We start from the raw sequence: 17,625 nt of genomic DNA on the forward strand, positions 1-17,625 counted from the left end.
TGGTCCTTTTTTTTCCCTCCTCTTATCTTCTTTAAACTCATGTATGTGACACTTGCACAATACGTGAAAGGTTCTCGAGATGCTGTTGACAACGCCTGTATTTTTTAACAGTGAGGAAAAGCTTAAAGTAGCATGATGTTTTGGCTAACATTAGTTAATAGAATTACGAATGAGAAAAATTACAATGACTCTTGTGTTTTGTCTGAGTCGCCCCCTCCTTTCTATACAAATCTTCTGCCTCATCAGTGCCAGCGGGAGGTATATAATGAAGCATCTGTGAGTTCCTGTCTAGTAGATGGATGGGAATGGAGCTGTTAACGTTCTTGTTTTTGCTTGAATGCACAGCTCAGTGGGAACCAGAACGTTACGGTGGTGGGAACCAGCTATAGAATAACTTGGCTGTTTCCTTATTCCCAGCTAGGGGAGGGGAAGCAAAAGTGAAGCGAAGGGAAATACAAAAGGATTTCCAGCATTTTGAAATCTCTGCACAATAAAACCCTTTCATCATTTGTTCGCATTTCCATGAGTCTCTCTTTTTGGGGCGTGATGCTTCACAAGTTACTGTAATCCAAGTAGCTCAGAGCATTTAAAGCTCTATTGGTGACTCTTAAATGTTCCTAAATTAATCAGTAAATATGAGGACTGGGGGAAGGGTGGAATTAAATGTGTGCTTGTATGATATGTTAACTTTCTACAAAGATCAGGGAAGAAAAGACAAATCATATTCAAAATGCTTTTAAACATCTTTGTTATTACTTGGTTAGGTATTCTGGCTGAGCATATTCCACAAACCTTTAGAGAAAAACAAACAGACCTTGGCAATGCGAATACCAGTCTGTGTGGGCATTATAAAACAGGCCAACTCTTTTTTAATACAGGCATAAGGCATGTGATTGCCTCAGGCAGAAGAACAGAATCTCCCAACGTGTTCAGTGCATGTTTTTGATTGTTTTAGGCTGGTAAAGATGGGTGTTGATTTAGGAAAGGGAGCAGAGTTCTTGCGTGGGGTTTGGGGTGTGTGTATGTTTTGGTTTTTTACTTTAGCTTCGCCAGCATAGTTCAAACAGGCTTGGGAGGATCAAAGTAGTGTTTTTGTCAGTAGTGGAAAGGAAAACTGGGAGATATCTGTCATAGCTGTAACTGCTCTGTTACACCACTCTTGCAATACAAGCATAGATTTGTTTCTTCCCTTAAAGATAGTCCTTCACTTACGCATTCTCATATCCTAGAGAAAATGATTACCATTGAGTTAGGAATACAGATTTAGATGCCTGTATTTTTTTCGGTAGTATTTGGCATATGCCACATTGGTATTTAAGAACATAATTACTTGATAATGCGGGTATTTTCACTCCTAGACTCCACCAAGATGTGCTTTCCTCATTCTCCTTTTTGATGCAGTTGTTAGCCGTTCTGTTTCTTTTTACTGCCTCTGAGGGCAATGTGAAACTTTTCATGTCCAGGCTGTTTCATTAGCTAATCCTCATTCAAACACAACAGCTTTTAATCTTTATTTGTTTACATAGACATGTGTGTGCGTGTTTAGAAGATCCTGGGTTAAATAAGTATCACTTGACTTAAATGCTTTTTACTCGATCACATCTTCATACTGCATATTTACACTGCTGCTTAAAAACGTCTCAAATGATAGACATCAAAACAGAATGCTTTTATCTAGCAGGAAGTGACTGCCTTGGAGCACCTGCATACACACATGATGAGGAGATGGTTCCAAAATGTGAGCAAGAGAGCCCTAACTGAAATCCTTTCCGTATGTCTTCTGGTTTTTACAAGTACAGGAAATAAAAAAAAGTTTCATGCTGGTAAGAGTGCAGGAGATAGTAAACATTCGACTCACTTGGCACAGACTTTCCTAATGAGGAACAGGAGAGCAGTTGACCACAGTTCGTGTGTGTGTGTGTGTGTGTATATATATATATATACATACGTATGTACACATACACAGATGCATGGAACTAATTTGTGCATGCATATGTTACCCACAGGCAAAGCCTGGCAAAAGATATTACAACATAAGCTAAAAATGGTATATTCCCCACCCAAATTTCACATCAACAGTTTGGTCATCGTTCCACTCGAAGCCTTTCAGCTCAGTAACTGGAGTCTGTGCAACTGAGGAAATAGTGTTCTCATCTCAGCGTCCTCAGCCATAGTGGCCGTTAGCAGATATGTTGGGGCCAGGTTGCAGTACTCTGGTAAAAACACAATCTTTAATCTCCGCAGCATGTGAAAATCATAGAAGTGGAGATCATCAGGCTGGCCTATGCAGCCCTCAATGCTGGGATGACAATTCCTGTAGGTAGTGTTAGTTAGGTCTGAGTAAAAGCGGGCAGCGTAGCCTCTCCTTTTGCTAGAAAGAGCATCACCAACCCGGAACAATCCTGTTAGCCCAGGTGAATATGCACAATCTTGCAGCCTTGAGTAAAACCACAGTATTTTGCCACAAGTGTTTATTGCAAAAATCTGGGTTAGACTCAGTGCTCTAACTGTAGAAGGCCCCAGACACAGACTTATTAGCAGAGGTTGTAACTGAAATGTTTTGGAGCATTCGTCATTGCATCTGTCACCTTCGAAGAGAGCTATAACTGCAGTACAATAAAGAGCAAGATTGATATGGAGGGAATCGTATTTTAGACCTAGAGAAAAGAATGCCCTGGGAGTTCAAGGGGCTGGCTACCGCTCTGTTCATTAGCCCTGGCAGAAAAATCTCAGTGTGAGCACGTTTGCTTCAGAACAAATATGAGCTCCTGCTGCATGCGTTTCTTTTTCCCTTTTTTTGTTTTGTAAAGGTTATTTCCGTACCTTCCCATAAATCCCAAGCTCCTTGTAAAGCCAGTTTTATCACAATAAACCGCTATTGACAAGGAGCGTTTTGGCTCTTCAGGTGTGCTGGGGAGGCCTGCATGACTTCCTGCTGGACCTTCCTGGATGTAGCATCCCAAAGCAGGGTCAGCTATTGCACCTGGATGGCCTGGCAGCTGGCTAGGTCAACCCCGCTGCGGAGTGTTTTTGACAGGTACAAAAACTTCTTGTTTACAAGGAAAACCTTTGATAAGAATATCTTAACTACAAAGCAGACCAGCAAAACAGAAAGGCCTCCTGGCCTTTTTTTTTGGATGCATTTAAAGGTCTAAATCAAACTATCACACAAAGCCAGTCAGTCACGTGGGCCACGTCCAGCTGTGGCAGGTAAGCTGGATGTGATGCTCCCTCACCAGGCCCCAGTTACTGAGGCATGAGCTTGTTATTGGTAAGCTTTGCTGGATCTTCTGGAGAGAGGAAGGTAGATCCCAGGTGACTTACTACTGTGTGCCTGGGAACAGCCATGCAGCAGCCTGAGCTGCGCTCGGACTCACGATCCCAGACTCTTTGTGCCCACCATGAAAACAGCAGTGGGGGCAATGGGACAGCTTGGTCAGGGAACTTATCTTTTTGTTTATAGTGTGGATATAAACCTGCACAAGACTCAAGAATTTAGTTTATCATAGAGACTAAAGCTAAAGGATGTGCTTTACATGTAGTCTGAGTGTCCGGATCTTGTTCAGCAATACCAACCTGAAGTTCGTAAGACAGCCCCATGAAGTAACAAGGTGGGTCACTTGCTACGCACTTTTTGGCAGAGACGACAGACGCTGCGTCGGGAAGGCTGTTGCTGCTGTCCTTTACCACTTGGGTTCATCAGTCCTTCTACCCAAGGAAGGTGGCCTGCAGCCCTGAGACCGCTGTGCAGATGAGCGCTGGAGAGCCCTCCATTTTAAGGTAGTAGTGAGATCAGCAACGGCATGCCTGAATATAAGAATAACCTCAAGAGGAGAACCTCATTTCACGCTTCTTTGGCTGTTAACGGTGTGAAGGCTACAGAACCGTACCACCCCCTGTACTGAAATCTTTCTGAATCTGGTGGTGTGTGTCGCGCTGCATCCGAATCTCCCAACACCGAGTCTTAACCTGAAGTACCTTCGCTCAACTGCAGGGCGCAGCACCCGTGCTTTTGAAGAAGTAATCTGTTTCTTTGAACTGAAATTGAGCCGCATCCAGCGCTTGGCCAGGAGTGCTCAGGCACCCCGCGAGCCTGCTGTGCCCCGGCTCTGCAGGCAGCCGGCTCGAGTGGCAGAGGAGGAAGGAAGGATGCCCCGAGCGCAGGTGTGCGGTGATGCTCCCTCTGTGCCAACTCACAGCTTTACCTGAGGGGCGTAGAAAAGCGCTCTCATTTTCCCAGCGTTGGGGGGGGACGCTGAAGCATGAAGCCAGAAGAGTCTTCGTGGCTGTACGCACGCACCAGCTAAGGGTTGTAGGCAGGCAGCTGCGGAGGCAACCCTCACCGCCGCAGTTTTAGCCTCTTTACTTTCTTTTTTTTGTTGTTAAAAATTGGGTACAGAAACACGTGGAGTTAGTGTATCAACCCACAGTGAAAGAAAAGGGATTATTCCCTTCCCCCCATCCCCTGCCCTAGATTAAGTTCACGAACGTCCTCTCTGTAAATTTAGCAAGCTTCAGACTCACTTCCTTTTGTAAGGAGACCTGAAAGAGCCATTTCCTGATTCGTACAGTGCTCTTGTATGCGCCCACTAAGTGCTCATTCATGCTGTGAATCATAAAGGTAACCTCCGGGCACTGGATACTTTGGTGTTGTACAGAAAAAAGAGTTTTGTTATTCAACACAGCACGCTGAAGTCATCTTTGCATTTACTGAGGAGCTGCACCAGTGGGTTTTTTTTGATCTTCTGTCTTAAAAGCATCGTTTACAAACTGCCTGAACTGAAACGGGCTGGTGAAAGCACCAAAGCCAGCCCAAAGGAATACATTTACTATCGTGTGCCAGGCTTGACACATTTTCCATATCCTGCCAGAGATGAGGAATGGCATCAGGAGCTGTGAGTGCCCCGCACGGTGCTTACACAGCAGCCTCACCGCAAGCCCGGGCAGGCTCGGGACTCAGCGCAACCCTTCGTACGCTAAACTGAATGAAGATGCTGGAGAAAACTCAGCTGCTACCAGCAGCAAAGGACTTATTTTCCTGTCTCTGGTTCGGTGGGAGATCAATGAGGCACGGTCTGTTGTGTTTATCTCTTCTGTGCTCGTTTCCAGGTTCATCTGACAATAAAAAAGAGGAGCTGTTAACTGGCTGGTGGAAGAAGGAAATGTGCGTCTGTTCGGCTCTCCCCCATCTCTGCCAAAAGAGAGAGCGAGCCAATTCATACATAATATTGGAGTCCTCTGCCATTTAGCAGCTTTTGCATGGCATCCAACTGTACAAGGACATGTCCCTGGGGCTAAACAACCTTTGGCTGTACTTTTGCCTTGATGGAGTAAGATCAGTACGATCTATCCTTGTACAAGAGAGCAAAATACACAGATGCTAAAATCAGCAACCATGTTTTGACCAAGAAGAAAACAGTAAAGGGGAAGAAGTCTTAGCTTGTGGAAAAAAGAGGTAACTCAACGTAAATGTGAGCACGTCCTCTTTTACTACCACGACCATTCTCAAACTCTTCAAAAAGCCAGATACTTACTGGTTGCTTTTTAGCATTATTGTTTTTACACTATTTTCCTATTTGTAGATGATGTTAGGCTGCTGAGACTCTCTTGTTTGAGGAATGTTAGAGGAGCGGTGGTGTAAAAACACCCTCAGCCCTGAGCTAGCCAGTGACTCACACCTGAAAGTAACAGAACTATGGGAGCAAAAAACCCAAGTGATTTCAGGTTCCGGGTGGAACATAAGATGTGCAGAACTTGTTACATACCTCAGGCCACAAGTCTCTGAGCTAAGAACATGCTGTGCTCGGAGACTGATTTTTTTCCTGGAAGGCTACTGGGTTAACTACCATTAATAAACTCATAGCCATCAATCATAAATAAAATGCCATAAATAAAATCATAACATGAAGTGGTAATTTTTAATTGGTAATCCTGCGGGATTTCCGGTATGTTTCTATTTTCCTCGCGGAGTGAAAGGCATGAGGGGACCAGTTTTATTTGCACACGAGTTCTCCCCTCTTCCCCTGCAGCTGAAAAACTGCTCTGCCTGCGGGAAGGCTGAGGAGCATTGTGTGAACCACCCAGCTTACCTGCCAGCCCCGGAGGGGTGCTCCTGGAGCACAGGAGAGCTCAATACCATCCCTCCCAATTGGAAAAGAGGGACCCTTTCTGCCCACGTCTGTGGGGACTCAACCCTGGGGTCCCTAGGCAGAAGATCCTCTAACGTTTCCATATTTGATTGCTGACTTAATTCTCTGCGCCAACTTGTTTTCTCTCGCCTTTCTCCTCCTGCTGTGTTTGTGACCTCTCTCTCTGGTGGACTTTCCTGGCTTTGCCTGGAGTGCCTCCCTGGCCCGGGGGCCCTGCTGAGGTCTTCCCAACATTTTTCTCTCGCCTCGGTAATTTTCTTGAGGAATTCTGACACCTCATCACCCCTGCTTTCAAGGTTTCTCATTTATGGATTCCTCTAGCTCCTTCTCATGTATAGTTACCGCTAGCAGCTTTTATTACTGATTTTGAGACAGTGTTTCCTTAAATGCTGGTCAATTATTATTTTGAGAGCTGGAGAACAATAAGGTCACTCTTTTTTTAATATAATTTATTTTAAACATCAAGGTTTTGAGCCAGGTTAATTTTTAGCAGTGACGGCTGTGCTGGCCCCGTGGCCTCATCTGACCCAGTACGGGGGGGGCGTCGGCTCTGCGCCGGCATGTCTGGAGGACTCCTGGTGTCCCCTGAGCCGTTATTCATAAACACATGGTGTGCAAGGCCATGGTGCATCATCCAGTGCCGATGTGGGTGCGTGCAGGTTGTCTCCCATGCTGGCGCAGCAGCAGCCTCTCCTCCCTTACGGGACACGCTGCAGATCTGGGCAGCTGTCCCTAAAGGCCTGGCAACAGCAGCTTTGCAGCGCTTTTGGCACCCTGCAGCCAAAACCATCTGAAAGGATGTTACAGCATGCCTTGTATAAAAGGGATGTGTTTGAAGGATATCAGTATTCATTTATTAAGAGATTGGCATTGCATTTGTTTTCCTAATGCTCAGTTTCCTGCTCGTGTGAAGGCAGTTACGGGGGACAGCCAGCCCAATGGTGGGGGACATGGTGGTACCCATGGGCAGGTGAGCTCCTCGGACCTGACCTTCCCTCCATGCTGAGTGCGGGGACGAGGGCGATGACAAACCAGACAAAAAAGAAACATCAGAGCAAGGGAGAGCAAAAGTGTGCAATGTGATCGGAAAAGATGCAGTGAAAGCATGCAAAGAAACTATGGTAGATTTTTTGTATGCGTGCTCTCCGTTATTGCCTTTCTACCCCCACTAGTAAGGACTGCTTTCCTACCTCTCCTTTCTCCCCTTTCCTATTCCCAGCTCAGCAGTACAGTTGGAGGGGGGGCCGCACTTCTCCCCAGGTTAAAGCTTAAGGGATATTTTTGTGGGTGATTTCCAGCCGTGTAAGAAGAAAACTTCTTATTTCTCCAGGATGCGATGGGCCAGGCACCCAGCGACACAGCCCTCCCAGCCCTGATTTCACTCAAGGTGCTACAGTAGCCCTATAAGTCTTGTTACAATCACTTTTTCCAAATATACCCTTGTAGTTGCAAGGGGTCTTTACGTTATTTGTTTTGTGGTAGGGCATAGCGGAGGCTGAGTGCTAATTTGTGTGCAGAGGATAAACCCTGCCTGCTAATAAATCTAGGAGAGTTTTTCTCCCCTCCTTAGATGGGATTTATTTTTTACTAGAAATAGCAATTCTTCAACAGTATGTTGATAACAAGCGTGAGAATCAGATCAAGTTTTAAGTGCTGAAAGGGAATGCTCAAAGACATATTTCATGCTGACTTTCCTTTTGATTGTTCTAGGTAATATATTCTGTAAACATTTTGACATTTAAACATTTTGGCTTCAGGAGAAGGAAATTAACGTGAGATCTTTAAAAAATTCGTAGAGAACAACTTACTTGTAGTAACGTGTGCAGAAGAGCTGCTTGCTTCTCCTGGGATGGAGATTTAGCCATTGACTTATTCATCTGATGTATTTAATTTGTCCTAAAGAAAAAAAAAAGGAAGAAAGAAGCAAAATTGTACTTCCAACAAAGAGGAAACTATCTGGGCCTGTCCAAGCATGCCTGTGCAATTACAGTACCCTAATTCTCTTTATAGATTAACAAGCTTGAGCCATCGATTATCTTACTGAAAACAAAAGTAGACACCCTGAAGTAATACATCATATGATAATCCCAGTCCGGTGGTGGTTTTGGATTAATAAATGTTATTAAACGCTTTGCTGAAAAGTGCGCCAGATGTTTTTCCTGGTGCATGCTTGAAGGTTACAGCTGCGTCTCGTAACCTTTTAGCAGCCACAGCAGAGGCGAGGATTTCCTGCTGAGCGCCGAGTTGCCTGGGCATTGTTCACATTCAGATGAGTCAGTGACATGAGGGGTTGTGGAAGGGCAGGAAAGGACAGATAAAACCGAGTATCGCGGAGCCTCTGACTAAAAAGAAACTGGCGGGATGCGTGACCGGTATTTTTATGGCTCACTTGCAGGAAGCTGGTATTGCAGGCAGCGCTGGCACAAACCCACGGCGTCAGGCTGCACCGAGGCCTCTCGCGAGGTGACGGCCTAAGGAAGGTGGTCCTGAGGCGATGCTGACACCCTGCGCTCCGCACGTCAGGGCAACATGAGTGGCCCAGGGGCTCGCCTTAGGGCCCCCTGCCCTTTTGCCAAAATGAAAGGCAAGAAGAAAAGCCCAAATGGCACCCAGCCACCCCCTGCCCTCCAGGAAAAGAGGGGAGGTGGGCTCACTGTAAGCAAACAGGACTGCACCAGAGATGTGGCTCAGCCATTAGTCATCCACAGCGTGGGGCTCAGCGGGATGTGGGCTCTCCTCCCATGCCAAAGAGCCCCGTAACACCTCCAGGGAGGCAGCCGGCAGGTACCGGCCGGGGCTGGGGCGCTCTGGGGCTGCTGGTTGTTGCTGTGGGGACCAGCTCCTCGCCCCGCTGGGATATGGCTGGGGACACACTGGGGAGTGTGTCCCCAGTGTGGGGCTGCCGGGTGGAGCGTGTCTTTCTTGGCTGGGCAAAGGCTACACAAAATATGGCAGTTGGTTGCAATGGGCAGCAATTCCCAAAACAGAGGGCGTAGTACGCACTTGTTACTGGTGGTTGTAAAAGTCTCTTATTTAATGCTCTAATAGTACCGTTGCTTGTCTCAAGAATAAAACACTTAGAATAAATTACTTTATACATAAATGCAGCGTTTAGTGTCTTCAGCACAATTTCTGTAGGCTTCCTTGCGATATGGTCATTAGAAGTTCACCATTACTCCTTTAATAGAAATAACACAAAAATGCGTCATGACCAGGTGCAACTTATGCATTATTTATGCATGTTATCACTCAGGTACTGTATTTGCTGGGAATTAAGTAAAATTCTACTATATTTCTGTGGGAAAAGTCTTTTAACGATAGCTTTAACGGAGTAAAAGAAGAGGAACTCATGTACATGTGCTCACTCACACATTATACGAGTCACACATAGCTTTGAGGCTCTGTGATTTAATAAACTACATTGAAGAAAAGGGTATTTAGTTAATGGTGGCAGCCCTGCCGGATGTCCCTGGAGGTCGTTGGCAGGTGTTGCAGTAAGGTCTGATTCAAGGGCAGCCCTGAACATCCTCCTGGCCATACTCGCCTGGCCCCAGGGACACCCTGATGCCTTCTCAAAATGCATGCGTGCAGGCCCCAACGGCCGGCAGCTGCCTGGCCGAGGCGGCAGCCGAGTTTACAGGGGTTTGGTAGAAGAGGCTCTCTGGAAACAGTTTCATGCCAGCTGTGTTGCAGAAACCTGTTTTTGGGAATGCCTGCTGTTTCGCTGCAGGGGACTGTAGTTCTTCGCTTATAAAACTCGGTGTATGTTTTACCAAGTGTTGTGCTGGGCAGCAGCCTGTGAGGCATATACCCAAGCGTGCATCCATGGCCCCATAACACACCCTTTGCATATCACATTCAAGTCCAAAAATCTCTTCAGACAAGACACTTCCTTGCCTGAAGGAGGAGAAGTGTGAGCTTCCTCTCCTCCATGATGTAAAATGGCTGCCGAGGGAGCCCGGCAGCAGAGTGGAGCTGCTGCCGGCCCTCCTCTGCCCTTGGCACGCCTGGGCCTCCCTGCCAGCTGGTTAGGTGCCCAAACGCCTGAGGAGGGACAAACCCACGTCTGCTCCCCACATCTTCCCATGTTTATCTCAGCAAGTTTCTCCTCTGTTGTGCTCCCACCGCAGACCACGGCGAGCCCATGGCCACGACTCTGGCTTTCACGTCCCAGCAGGCGCTAAATTTCGGCTGCTGCAGCTCAGCCCTACTGCAGAGAAGCTGGCTGGGATATACCTGGGCTCTTCCCAAATACTGTTTGCCATGTCATGAGATTGCTGGGGCTCAGCCTCACCTGAAAGGGACATTGTTTTGGCTTTGGCTGGTGCTCACGTGGTGTGTCAGCAGGCTCTGAGCCTGCAGATGTTCCCCACACTGCAGCCAGGCAGGTTTTGCTGGCTGCAGTAGCACCAGGGACGACACTATGAGACTTTGACACTTGGAGTTGTCTGTGATCATTTCCCCAGGCAGCCAGCTCTCCTGTGGAGTACTCGGCGGGACCTTCAATGCAGGGCAAGTGCTTGTGCACCAAGGGGTTGAGGGCTTCCAGCTGCTCATGGCCATCTCCATGCCCCTCCATCCTGCGCCAGCTCCCACAGAAGCTCCTCTGAAACACGTACCGCAGTGCCTGTGATGGGTTTGGTGGGGGGACGCGGGTGCTGTTTGGAGCTGTGTAAAGTAAGACCACCATGGCTGAACTTAGAAAAGATCATGAAACAGAAGGACCAGCTGCAAGTGTCACCGTCCCCATAACACTGGGGCTATGAAGCGCATGGGGCAGCCCAGCCAGCTGAGGAGCTGGGGCTGCACCCCAGCAAGTGGCGAGGGCTGGCCCAGCACAGCCCACAGCATACTTGTGTTTCTAACCCTTTTGTTGCAAGCTGCACATGGCTTTAGGTAGGTTTACATTTGTTTTACGTTCTTTACTCCTGCAAACAGGAGCATCTGATGCTTTATATTTTAAATGAAAGGACCATCATTTCTTGGATCCCAAAAGCTCAACAGCTTCTCTAAGAACAAGAGATAATGTCACATCCTTCTCTACACCTCACGAACTCTTCTTGCTTTTAGATCTGTGTTAAGAGGACCTTTGACTTTCGCAGTCCTGTGCTTTTTCCAGAAAATACCCTAGTTGAGAAACCAGACGTAAGCATGTGTAAGGGAAACGCTAGCTGCCTGAACCGTGCTGGAGAGGCACATGGCTATGGGTGCATGGAGGCAAACCTGGTCCTGCCTGGGAATGAAGCAGGGATGTCTGAGTACATTGAACTGCAGGGGTGAAAAAGTACTTTGGCTTTTAGCGGCAGAAAATAATAGCTTGCTAACGCCAAGCCCAAATGGCAAGAAAAGGAGCCCTGGGGTTCTGGCCATTGCACAGCTTCCTCACACACACAGGGTTTCCCCTGGGCATGACTCCCCTCAGAACTTTGGTAATCAAATTTCAGTCAAACCTTGGTGACGGCAAACTCAGCATGGAAATGCAGGATCATTTTATTATTTCCCTGTGCTGAGAAGGTAGTCAACTGTTGCCCATAAATCCTGAGTATTTGCTTATGAAAAGGTTTTTTTTTTTTCCTCTGGGATTCTTTAACCTTGTCCTCACTTCACCGTCATTTGGACCAGCTGTACTTTGTAATGTGGTGGACTTTGTTTTATCAGTCTTATTTACAGTCTGACAGCTTTCAGAGATATGTAGTTACATGAAATGGGTGTGCTTCCTTGCCTGGCTAAGGAACAGCATACGCTGACTGCCATTATCCCTTGAATTTTCAGCTAGTTTTGTTTAAAACGGGTTTAATATAGTGTTATTTCTTTGATGCTAGCACTTGTTGCTGCCTCTATCTGCCAGTTCTGCCTGTTGCTCTTCAGCAGCAAGTAATTCCTGCTCCTGCACCACTGAATCCAGTGCTTGCTAATCCATTGAGTTATGGCTAATGAGATTGATGGGAGGTAAAAATAATCCAGAAAGTATTAATGTATCCCAGGAATTTACCTCTGAGACTTCCGATTTTGCAAAATAAGAGTCTTCTAGTTTCTTCTGATTACATTTACTTGGAAAGAATAAAGCCTAAACCGTTTCCCTTGATGACACTGCCTCCGTGGGGCACGTGGCTCCCCGTGGCAGCCCACGTGGTCAGCCCCTGCACCTGGCATCCCTTCACTGCTGCAGACCTCTCCTCCTGCCTCCTTTTTTCTTTACATTTTCTGCCCCAATGGCAAAGCAACAGCTCTGTACAGAGGTTATTACCTCTAGGAGTGGTGAACGCAGATTTTGAGCCTTCCCTCCACACTGGCTCTGAAAAAATGGGGAAAAAAGAAGACCCACATGCCTGCAACTGTAGCTAAAACATATTCAGGCTGTGTGGTGGGAAATGTTCTTGTACATTTGTGTTAGCCCATGGTAGGAAGTTGGCTGGGGGAAAAACCAAAATTCTACCATATGAACTGATTGCAAAAGGCACAAGACTATAGACCAAAACTACAAGTCCTTTCGTTTCCTTCTGTACGAGCTGTGCAGTGGTGTTTCTGTGTCGGTGACTGGAACGCATCAAATGTGAAAGTTCAGGGAGATTGTGAAGAGCCCAGACTGGAGTTTGCTCATCATGAGAGCAATTAGAGGAAGACTGTTCAAAGGTATCTTTGCAGTGGTATCTGGGTGCCTAATTATAGTAATCAATCAGCTTTGACAAATCTCACCCTGCGCTTTTACCAGTGTATTTTGAAAACACCACTGCAATATCCAGGTTGCTTGGAAACACCGGTGGGCTTTCATGTGGAAAGCTACCGTCTCTCTCATGCTTTTTTCCCCAGGTGGAAGAAGGTTTCTAGTAGGAATTTCGGGGGTTCGTGTCTCTTCCTCGCATGGTGGGCTCCTGGGGGGTGATTTGGAAGACGTGAAGCCACCTCATCATGCTGTACAGCAACCTTTCAGGAGAGGACAGGCACCTGGTTTCATCTTACCAAAGCCTATTCTTTTTAACATGTTTTGGTGGAGAAGGGAAACAGAGCGCAAGAAGATGGAGATGCCTTTTCCCTTTGAGTGAACGTGACAACCTCACACCTGCTGTGTGAACAATAGAAATACACAAAGGTCCAAATGCAAATAAACAAAACTATTTAACTTAGAGGAGTTTCTACAACCGGTGTTTGTTTTTCATCCTCATGAGCTAAGTATCCCCTGGGGCTTTTTATCTCTTGCTTTGGCCTCCGGTAAATCTGTGAAATGAAACCGAAACTGGTTTGAAGCTGGATTTCTTTTTTCCCCCCTCCCTATTTTCAGTAGAGTTGTGTACCTGTACTTTATTCTGTTATCAACCACAGTGAGTGTTTCTGATAGCAAAAAAGCCAGAGCGCAGGAGGGCGAGGCCCGGGGAACCAGAGAAGTGCACCTGGCAGTGCTGCACCGGTGTCGGCCTGTGTTCCTACCCCAGAGCCCACGTCCACCATCTTCAGCCTTACAGCCTCTCCTCCATGAGCTCCCTACGGGGAATAGTCTGAGTTCCTGATGGGCTCTAAAGCCCCCCATCAAGGTTGCACTTACCAAAAAAACCTGCTCGACAGCGAAAAAGTTAGCCAGGTCTTGGGGGGAGAAAGAAGAGTCCTGGGAGGGAGTCGCGCCTGGATGGTGAAGTTACGGCCTGCTTTGAGTTTGCAGTGAGATTAAACATTAGTGGCAGGCATGCTAGTCGTGTGGTGTTTTGTTTCAGACAGCAGCTAATGCCATTATTTAAATTGCGGCCACTTCTCTGAAACCTGAGTTCCAAAAAAAAAAAAAAAAAAAAGCATTTAAGCAATCCTGCCCAGGCAAGCAAAACAACCGGGCAAAGCCGAGTCTGTTAAGTGAGGTGAATTATTTAAACCAAGGCAAACAGCTGGACGCTGCAGGTTTCATCGGCGCTGCCATCAGTCGGCGCGTGCCCGCGTGCGTGTGTGTGCTCCTTCAGCTCAGCTTTTGCTCCCCCGAGGCGTGTGGAGGGAGAGCCCAGGGGAGCGAGCGCTGTGAGGAGGAAACTTGTGCTAGCTGAAGGAAATAAAACTGGTCAACTCAAAGAAAGGGAGGCATGAAGCACATCTCTGAGCTAGCCTCCAGCCTGAGGTAATGCTGTGCAGCAGTGAATTACGCAACGGTTTCCTGAGTCCCTGCTCCACACGTAGCTGGTGTTTTCCCTGCAGCTGCGTCAGCGAGACCTCCGCATTCAGCTGGCCAGGCTCCAGGATGGCAAGTCTCCCAAGACAAAACTCAGTGTGCAGGAATGCATTAAGCACCTATATGCTCTTTGGGGGAAAAGATTGCATTGGCTTTTTGAATTACGTTGAGAGCAAAGGCTCTTTAAAAGAAGAGGGGAGGGGGAAGGGTTGTTTTCCTCGCATATATTATGTTTTAACTCAAATTATGTAGACAAAAAAGCCTCCTTCCGTGCTGTCACTATGGCTACAGCTCAGATCATTGTGCGGGAGCCTGCGAGCAGGAAAACGCCAAGCAGAGGGGGCGGCGAGCCCGGCGCTCCTTCTTCTTGTAGCTGGGTATGGCCCTCCACCATGTCCTCCAGCCGCAAGTTTGTCCGAGGCCACCTTTCCATCCCCACCCGACGGGAACGTGGAAACGCTTCACTTGCGAAGTCTTCTGCTGGCTGGCTTGGCATAAGGAGAACTTCTCGAGTGATGAGCCTGAGAGTGAGAGCAACGAGGTTCTTTGCACCTCACCTCCCCGGAGATGTTATCAGTGCTGTCATAACACCCGCTCTCTAACTCTTCCCCAGAGGCAGGCACGCTGCGTCGAGGAAATAGGGTAACGCAGAAGGCTGACATACCTGCAGGCCCCACGCAAGCCCTGTGCCTGTGCTGTGATGGATTCCCACTGGTGTGATACCGGTGACCAGCTCAAAGCCTACTGATATTGCTTAGCCCCGATCATACGCTCGCACTGCAGCTTGGTGGTGTGATCATGATCCTGGAAACGAAGAAAGTCAAGCCGGGTGAGGTTTCTCCCATGTCTAAACTGGTAGAAAATACTCAGCTGTATGTCTTGATTGTAGTTACAGAGTCACTTTGGTCTCCTGGTAGCTTGAGAAAACGTTATTGAGGGAATTAAAAATGATCTTTTCTTGAGCCATGGCATTACATCACTCTGTTGGAGACTCTGTACCATAACTGTGAGAATATTTCTGCTGGTTTTAAAAACCCTACCTCTTAGTAGGATCTCAGTGAAAGTCACATCTGAAAGGTTAGTCCTTGTCTTTACTTTCACGTGTGAATGTTTAAGATTATCACAGTTGGCTAGAAAAGGTCTTCTCATTTAGCACTGCCTCGCTTGTTTTCTGTGACTCCCTGAGAATCTATTTCAGCAGCGTTCGTTTAGAAAATGCGGTGGTAAACTGCATTGGCAGAAGAAGATGAACAAGATACGATAAACACTTTTAAATTGATTGAAAAATCTGACTAAGCTGCTTACTTTCCTAATTATAATGCCTAATTAGTTACCTTGTTCCATTTAGTCATGCAGCTTTGATAGCCTTATTGTGCTCCAGAAGTCTGGGGCCTGAGATTTAAGCAGTTCTGTCCTAGATATCTAATGAACTGTTAGTTTGAAAATAAAAACATTCTTAAACTGCTCTACTAGTAATCACCTTCTGGACTGATATACAGAGCCAAAAGGACCGGCTTAAAACAACCTCAAACCAGATTCCACTATGACTGCGATGCACGAGTAGGTTACTGTAGCTCACTGGGTTACCAGTGAAGTTACTGCAGCTTCACCGATGAGAAGATGAAACACCCTGAGGCTCAGCGAGAGCTGGAGACCAACTCGTCCTTCCCATTCCGCCTCCAGCTCTAGTTACTGGACCGGTTCATCGAGTGGGCTTACTCTCATGTTTTTTGGCCTACTGAATTGCAGAATAGAACAGGCTCAACAAGAGCAAGTATCAAACACCTCTGCAAGTGCAGGGCGGTTCATAGCCTAGCAGTTAATCTGCTGTTAAGCAAGAAACACAGATTTCTGTTCCCCTCGGGCAGGAGTGGGATTTGAGCCTCAGGCTCCTGCGTGTGATATGAACACTCACAGCTGGGGTGCTGCGCAGACACGGGGAGTGTCTGGAAATGACTGTTTCTTATGCAGAACCTGATCTGCTAAATCAGGGTAATTTACGCGACAGATTCTGGGCTCAGTCCAGCCTGTGTTTGTCTGGACAACCACTTGGACACATGCTACCTCCTGCTCTCTTCCAAGAGCTCCTGTATTTCTTATTGGTTTTCTCATTCCTGAGGCAACAGCCGACAGCCGTATCTCACACCTGGGCAGAGCTGGCACACTGCTGCCTACGCCTTAGTTAAAAACAAAAACAAAACAGAAAACAAGAGGAGTTTCATGCTAAATGCCCTGCACAACCTGCTGCTGATGCTAGGCAGAGGGACGTCTTGTTCTTAAATTTAGGTTAGGGTTACCCATGGCTGAAGCAGTCACTGCCCACTACTCTCTAGGATGAGAAGACATCTTCTAGATGACACATGATTTATGCAGCAATCAAAATCAGTTTAAAACCTTGTTTTATTTAAACCCGTGCATGTTACAAGGCAGGTAAGTCTCTTCTCTTCCTTTGAAGTGAAAGCAGTGCTGGCCAAAAGAAGCCTTTTATTGTGGGGTTACTACAGAGCAAGAGGAGAGCGGCATAAAACTTGCATGCACCCACTTTCACCATCGACTTATGAGAAAGGCAAACACAGTATTGCAAAGTTGGTAAGTTTGTTTCCAAGCTGATTAAAAAGTTCATGAGCAGCATTGTTTTCATTTACTGCTGTACAAAGGTTTGAACACACAGGATCAGAGTTTTTCACTGCTTAACACAGCACTTAATTTCAGGCAGCTCACCACTGCCACTGACTACACAACACCGAAGCACGTGAAAAACTCTGTACAGTATCTGAAATCACGTACATAAACCCAGATTACCAGAAGCATTCAAGTTTGATGTTTTAAGACTCACATAAGGGAGTTTTTTTATGGTTTGTAAAAATATTCTCCTACTCCTGACCAGTCAAACCTATTTTTGTGATTTAGGTTTTGAAACCACAGCTAGGTGCATCTTCCCCTTCAAGGCTATGCCCTCCTGACTGAGATGCTCTGCAGTTAACTGAAAGTCCCAAGGAGGCAATGCCACAAGCTCCAGTTTTTCTGGAGCTGCTTTCTAGAGGGCTGAGAGCAGCAGCCTAATTGAAGGACTCCAAACAAACCAACTGTAACTCAAGTTTAGTTCACTTGCACAGAACACTCGCTGGACAGGACGCTCATGTGCCACACAAGCAGCAGAGACTGCTCTCAAACCCCTCCAAATGCTCAGCTCCAGCACAGGTGCTCAGAGCCTCACCGCTGGGTCCTGCAGGCACACAAGTGCACTTTTTATCACTCTGGGACTGTGGCAAATCATGCTTCACTCATGAAAGTGCTTGGGTGAATTGTTTTATTAATTTGCATGTTATC

Source organism: Aptenodytes patagonicus, chromosome 1 (assembly GCF_965638725.1).
Source record: "Aptenodytes patagonicus chromosome 1, bAptPat1.pri.cur, whole genome shotgun sequence".
Taxonomy (NCBI): domain Eukaryota; kingdom Metazoa; phylum Chordata; class Aves; order Sphenisciformes; family Spheniscidae; genus Aptenodytes; species Aptenodytes patagonicus.